The sequence below is a fragment of the Belonocnema kinseyi genome, chromosome 6, assembly GCF_010883055.1.
Source record: "Belonocnema kinseyi isolate 2016_QV_RU_SX_M_011 chromosome 6, B_treatae_v1, whole genome shotgun sequence".
Classification (NCBI taxonomy): Eukaryota; Metazoa; Arthropoda; class Insecta; order Hymenoptera; family Cynipidae; genus Belonocnema; species Belonocnema kinseyi.
The window spans coordinates 127,478,978-127,485,941 of NC_046662.1; the positions used below are offsets into that span (position 1 = coordinate 127,478,978).

At 33.7% G+C, this 6,964-nt stretch overlaps 1 long non-coding RNA gene across 2 annotated transcripts; it reads right to left on the minus strand.

The window, feature by feature from the left end:
• Window positions 1–744: 744 nt before the first annotated feature.
• LOC117175094 lies at window positions 745–6,698 on the minus strand. 2 transcript variants are annotated; one of them, XR_004467431.1, is made up of 7 exons: window positions 4,081–6,698; window positions 3,714–3,950; window positions 3,492–3,614; window positions 2,149–2,355; window positions 1,851–2,013; window positions 1,348–1,527; window positions 745–1,160 (listed from the first exon to the last, which is right to left on the minus strand). It is a non-coding gene; the product is annotated as an uncharacterized LOC117175094 (long non-coding RNA). The 2 variants fall into 2 exon arrangements; XR_004467430.1 differs by having other exon boundaries at window positions 2,149–2,537.
• Window positions 6,699–6,964: the final 266 nt, after the last annotated feature.

Sequence of the window (6,964 nt, forward strand, 5' to 3'; positions counted from 1 at the left end):
TAAGTATCAAAGCCTTCCTTTCTGGTAAGGTTGAAGGTGAAAATACTCTGCGAGCCGTATTGAAATTTATAAAGTGGCACTGTTTACAAGATTTATATTTAGTTTACAATCTTAATCTGCTTTATTTTATTCGCACTAATTTGTATGTATTCTGAACATATGATTTCTGAAATAACATTATTTTTCTAAGGACTCATCCAATGTGTTTTTTTTTGTTTTTACTGGAAATCTAAACAATATTGGTATTTTTAATTTCGAAAGGGTCGCCATAAATGTTTTTCTCCGAGGGCATCACATAGGCTAAGGCTGGCACTGGGCAGTAATACTGCAAATCCTGGGGTAAAGCTTCCTCCTCCAGCCTTAAGTCATTGTGTAGACCGCTCCCAGTATAATAAAAATTAATTAATTCAGCGTTTGCTTTGATAAGAGCGCGAAATATTCTTTATTGAGAAGCCATGGTGCCGAAGGTTTTTTAAATGATGCGTTATGCGTAGTGAACTTCCTGAATACAAATCGGATGGACAAGGAAGATTAAGCGACCCCGAGAAAAGTCTCCTGCCAAAGTTACTGTGCCGAAGAACTCCACCGTCACTTTGCTTACCTTTTGCACCGACGTTTACAATTATGTACCTGTAACTTGCATTACAAAGTGCTAAAAGGTTAAAGCTATGCTGGTGTTTGTAACTGAAATTAGAAGGACCGCTATTTGGTTGAGCCTGTAAGAATAATATGTATAACTTTATATACTTTCGTGAAAACAGAGATTTTATTACGCAAACAGATTGACATAGTTCAATGTATTATTCAGGCCACTAGAACCAACAACGATGTTGCAATACTTCTTTATGCATGAAAAATCGTTAATTTATTTTGTTTTGACGTTTGTTCTTCTTTTTATTTATTTAGATAAATTTAAGCATGACCTCCATGACAATTTGCTTTCCAACTAGAGCTCCCCAGTAATGAGGAAACTGCCATTTTCTGTAATAAACGTCGATGATTTTTTGGCAATCGCTGGAATTGCTCGGCATTTTTGGCACAGTCGGTTGTAGTGTCTCCCAAATGAATTTTAAAACTTTGGGAATGAAGCCATCAGTTGTGCCACACCAATGCGAACCTGACCTGGCAGAGCCACGAAACTCTCTCCGTTGGCAAGATACCTAGAAGATGAAAATAACTTAAGAAATATGTAATGTGATGAGGTTTTTTTGCCCGAGAAAAAATAACATAAATACTTGTAAATATTAAACTTGTTAATTTCAAAATTTCTTCTTTTGTAAACAGAAATATATTTTTAATTAATCCAGTCAAAGTTATCGGTCAGCAATTTCAGCATATTTACTATACCTTAGTGTGGTCATCAGTTTCTGCGACGTAGTGACGACGTCGTGTTTTGTAAGAGCACTTATCAACTTCAAACACACTTTCAGAAGGAGGAATTTTATTCGACAACGGTCATTCTAATAGATCCTCTAAACATAGCCGGATCAATCGCAACCATTTCAATGTAGAGATTATTATGAGCACCTACATTGCATAAATACATATCTAAGTAGATTGTTCCAAGGCATATATGGTATGCATAATATTATTTTAATTTTAAGCTTTCAATAATACTATAAATCAATTAATTCGTCTCTATTTTATATTTTTGCATCGACTTCGAATTATGTTATGGAAAATATTTTTATGTAAAAACAATGTTAAAAATATTATAAATTATTTTACCTTCCTTACTCTGTGTAATAAAATGTATTATTTTAATACATCTATTAATTAATATATATATTAATATAACCGCTCAATTCCTGTACGAGGAAGCAATAAAAACCTTTAAGTTGACATTCTACCTTGTTCTAGTCGTCATTTCCAAAGAGGGTGGACCCGAAATCTTCTTTCTGCACGTCTTCTTCATCTTCGTCTTAAGAACCACAGTGCCAATAATTCTTCGTCGGAACTTTCACCGGAGGAAGAAAAAACATCATTTACATCCATGACTTGTTTTACAAAATTCTGTACACAAATACAGTAATAACATATTTAAGGTAACGCATCATGTTATCGATAATACAAGCAATGTCCAGTCATACTTAACATGTAACTATTTATATTCTCAATCATTTTATTGATAATATCAACATTACATACCTACACGATTTGTTATTAAATAGACAAGTATTTAATCAAGCACGATGTTTGACACTTGCAAGTTGCGACTGTTTTTAGGACATTTACGAATTAGATATTCGATTGCACTGCTATTCAAATTCTTTCGATCAGTCGGTCGTTCCTCGACCAACAGACGGAAGGTGTAAAAGAGCCTTCAAGCCGCAGATCGTTATCAGGTACCTAGAACTACACTGAATGTAAGAATCAGTGCATTTAAAAAAATAAGCAGATCACTTTTAAACCAGTAATGGGACATTTTCACAGAACTGTCTCATCCGAATATTAAGAAATATTGGCTGATCAGCTCAAAGATTTGGCCAATAGGCCTTTAATCAAACTAGAATTTCTCAAATCATACTTTCAACTTGCTGAAAATTAAAAATTACCTCATTAATTCAATAAAGAAAAGAACTGAAGCCTCGGCTGAAATAACGTTCTATCAACATATATTTTATACCCATGGACTTATATGTATATGAATTTTTCTTTTAACTGTTTCTCTATTCCGCGGAAGCCCTGCGATCGAAGATATAAAAATTGAATTCGGAATGAAATGTGCAAATAATCGAGGTTATTTACTTCAATTTCCTTCGCATCTATTTCAATTAACCTCATAAGTGTACATATCTTAATCTAATTTAGAATTTTTAAAGGTTAATAATGGAAAATTACGGTCACTTGAGAATGTTGGCAAAAAATTTCAAAATTGAATCAGGCAAATTTGAATTAATAAAAATAATTAGATTAGATCATTGACAAACTGGGCCCTACACATATTGTAAAAAATGCAAAAAAAATTTCTTGTATTTTCATTAAAAGAAAGGAAAGAAAAACACTTGATTATGCGAGTAATTGCAATTTAAAGTTTTATTTTTATTTTATTATAAAAATAATTTAAACGGTATTTTTTAGTACAATTTATAATAATTATTTATCATGCATTTATTTATTTTATTATTTTTGAATATTTTATTTGATATTACCGGTTCTAAACGTTTTAATCCAGCCTCTCTAGGCCTTTTATTCTTTTCTGGGTGCAATTATAATAAATTTAATTTTGTTTTACCTTTATTTAAAAGTCCAATGTTAGACTTAGAGAGGTACATATTCGAAGCATATAAACTCGACTATTTTGACATTTCTTTCTTAATTCAATTTTCGAATTTTCGAGCGCAGCGCTTCCGTAGAATAGAAAAACTGTTAAAAGAAAAACTTACATAGAACTCGATGCATACAAAATATGTGTTGATACAACATTATTTCAGCCGAGGCTTCAACTGAGCAGGGAAGAATAACTATTATTCTTTCATGATAATGCATACCGATTTGTCAGTGCGGACCGCTGAATCCACCATCTTAATGAGGACAGTCGGTTGTAATCGACCTCAAATAAAACGGTTTTTTGAAAGCCTAACGAGTTCAATGCAAAATTTTAATTTCAGCTCCTATAAAATATAGAAATGGGACGAGACAAACGTCAGCATTGTTCAAAATCATGCTAAAGTTTTCGCTACGAAAAAACAAAAACCAGTTGGCAAGCTTACATCTGCAGGACCACCTTTCTCCGTGTTCCGACATTCCCGAATAAATAATCAACTTATGCACGGTGCACCGAATGAAAGTGTAGAGGAAGTTCACCCAAATGACTGGATGAATGCCGAATTATTTAAAAAATTTTGTGAAACACTTCGTGAAGTATTCAAATCCCACAGAAAAGGATCCAGTTCTTCTGATTCTTGCTGGATATGCCACCCATAAAGACTTGAATGTCATTGAATTTGCTAGAAAAAATCATACACATATGTTAAGTACTCCTCCTACGACACACAATTTACAACTGCTTAACCGAACTTTTGTGAAGCATTTTTAATGTGCTTATAATAATGCATGGGCTTGTGTATGAGATCTTACCCTGGTATAAGAATCACTGATTACGAGATTGCAGGGTTAGTTACTTCTGCTTTTACTAAAGTTTCTCGAATGGATATTGGCATTTTTGGCTTTCGCTGAACCGACATTTACCCTTTTAACAGAAAAATCTTTAGCGGTTCAGATTTTATTGGACATGACCAATGTTGCAGAAAGTCAATATTCAGAGTCGGCGTCATTGCTTCCATCTTCGTAAATGCTATAACCAACACCTTCAACATCTGGACAGTCAGAACTAACAAGATTACCTTCACTGCCACTGGAAATGGCAGCTTCAAGTTCTAGTCAACTTAGTGATCTCACTCCTACTCCTTTTTCAAAAGCACAGATTATTATTTCACAACAACCCGAGTCTCCAGCTTTAGCTTAATCAGTTGTTTGTCACCAACGTTAAATTTCTTTGATTGCAGATATCTTGGGCATGGAGGGAATAAAGACAAATTTAACCAAAGTTAAAAGAAGTATTCGACTGTCAAGCAGTGGGAGGTCGATAAATACTCCGAAGAATCTACTTACAACATCGTCTGCAGAGGCTCATAGAAAAAATAAATTGTCGCTTAATCATTCGATCTCTGTAAACGATCAAATTGAAAAGCGACAGGTTACTCTAAATGTTATTCAATCAAAGCAGTTTCCGTTACAAAGTCAGTCAAAAAGATCCAGGGCACAGAATGTTATCTCATCATCGAAACCAAAGAAACTTAGTAGTGCATTCGAAGCTTCAAAAATTGATTTTAATCAGATGAAAGAAAGTGAAAACGATAATTTAATGTATTTTGAGGAGCAAAATAGAGTTCGGTATGTTTCCTTCATTATAACTTTTGATCCCATAAATTTATATAAAGCTCCATTTTTTAAAGCTAGATAAAATTTTTTCAACCAAAATGCTTACGGAAAAGTTGCTAAGACAAAATACTGCTATTTATAAAGAACTTTCATGCAAAAATAAATTAAATCCTCTTTTCATCCCTGTTTTTTAGAAAAACATCCTTCTTTTCTACCTAAAATTGAACTAACGAACCGCTACGATGCCTGATATTCTGAAAAATTGAATGCTTTTAATATTAATACAGTACACACATTGTTCTTTAGAAAAGATATTACTGCACCACACTCAGAGACCCTTGAGAAACCTTTTTCCTGAGTTAGCAATCCTCTCTCTGTGCTTAACTCTTCTACGAAAGTGGTCACAGAAGAACCTGAGCCCATTCTTGAAATTATAGATATTGATACAGCCAGTGAATTAAAAAACTAGATAGTGTGAGTAAAATATACAAATAATTTTTTATACCTATAAAAAATGTAATTATACCTGAAAATTATATTTTTATGTGTAATTTTCCTTTGCAGGATTCTGCATGATCAAAACGAAAAACTAGTGCAGCAAAATCAAAAAATACTTGATCAAATACAGTCGGTTAAATAAGAGCGTGGTCACAATTACCAGCGATCGGTAAATGTGAATGCTGTAATTTTTTTTCACATAAAGGTCAGTATAGTCCTTCATGGTTAATGAAAGAGAATCAGCTGACTATTTTTTTTCAATACGAACCGAGCATTTTTGCAAAATGAGTGCCGCACACGCTTCGCGTTTCGAAGCAGTTATGCAAAAGTTGAAACAGTTTGTGAGTAAATGGGTGAATCGTTTCAAAGAGGTGAAAAATGTCGATGACTTCTAATATCGCGGTTCTGTCCAAAGTATGCCTCGAAGATGCCAAGCCATTATTGACGCTGAAGGTGATTGTACCTGCTAATAATGTATTTGAATGAAAGTTTTCGATCAAATAAAACAACATTTGAAAGAATTTTCGTATTGAGTCTTTTCGTTTTCTCACAACAGTGACCACGCTCTTATTTAACCGACTTTATCTATTTTAAACAGAGGAGGGAAAACAGTAGCTGAAAATTGACTATATGAACCTTTGAAGGGATGTCGGTTGCGTACACTAGAAGATTTTGAAGCCTTAGAAGAAAACAAAGCTATGCTTAAGAAACTCGTGAGTTTTTTGTCCAGGTGTGCGTATATTGTTTTTCGTTAAACAAGAACAATTTTTTCACTTACTATTTTCTTTTAGTACCGTCATTTAATACTTTTGGGAGGTTTAAAGCCTCGTGATTTTCTAAGTTACGCATTAAAAGAAATGATGACTGATGAGCTTGTGTGTGAGTTCAAGTGGTTTAAGTCAGAAGATACTTATCAATTCGGCGAGACTAAGGTTTGAAATATTTTATACAGTGAGTACTTTTTTATTGATTCAAACTTAATAGTTTTTCTGATTATGTAATGATAGTTTTTACAAATAATTTTAACTTTTTTACTGGCGACAAGCGATTGTCCGTTTTTTCGAGGACCTTACACTAAACAAGAATACAGAAATTAGGTGCTTGAGGATCTTCCAGAGTGCGAGGCGGGAATCGAACCCGCAAGGCGACGGAGTGGATCCATAGCCTACACCTTAGCCCCCACGACCATCGTCCTACACGAATTTAAGTTAATAATATGACAATCAAGGGTCTATAAAAACAAGTCAAGAAATACGCGTATAGGTAATTTTGGTCAGTACTGTAGATCCCTTTACCAAATAAACATATGATTTAGGACATAACTTCAAGTAAGAAGAAAGAATGATATACTTTAAAAATGTTGATTTCCGCGTGATGTATATTTCGATTATTATTTTATTGAACTTTCACGCGGGTGAACCCAGTTATACATTATAGTCACAGACTAAGTGTAGTGACTGATGAGATTAGAATATTATAAGTTAATTCAAATAATTAAATACGATAGTGGAAACCTCCTGCGATGATGTTGTAGGTATACAATTACGAGCGGCCACGAGCTATGGAGGTGACAACAGTCACC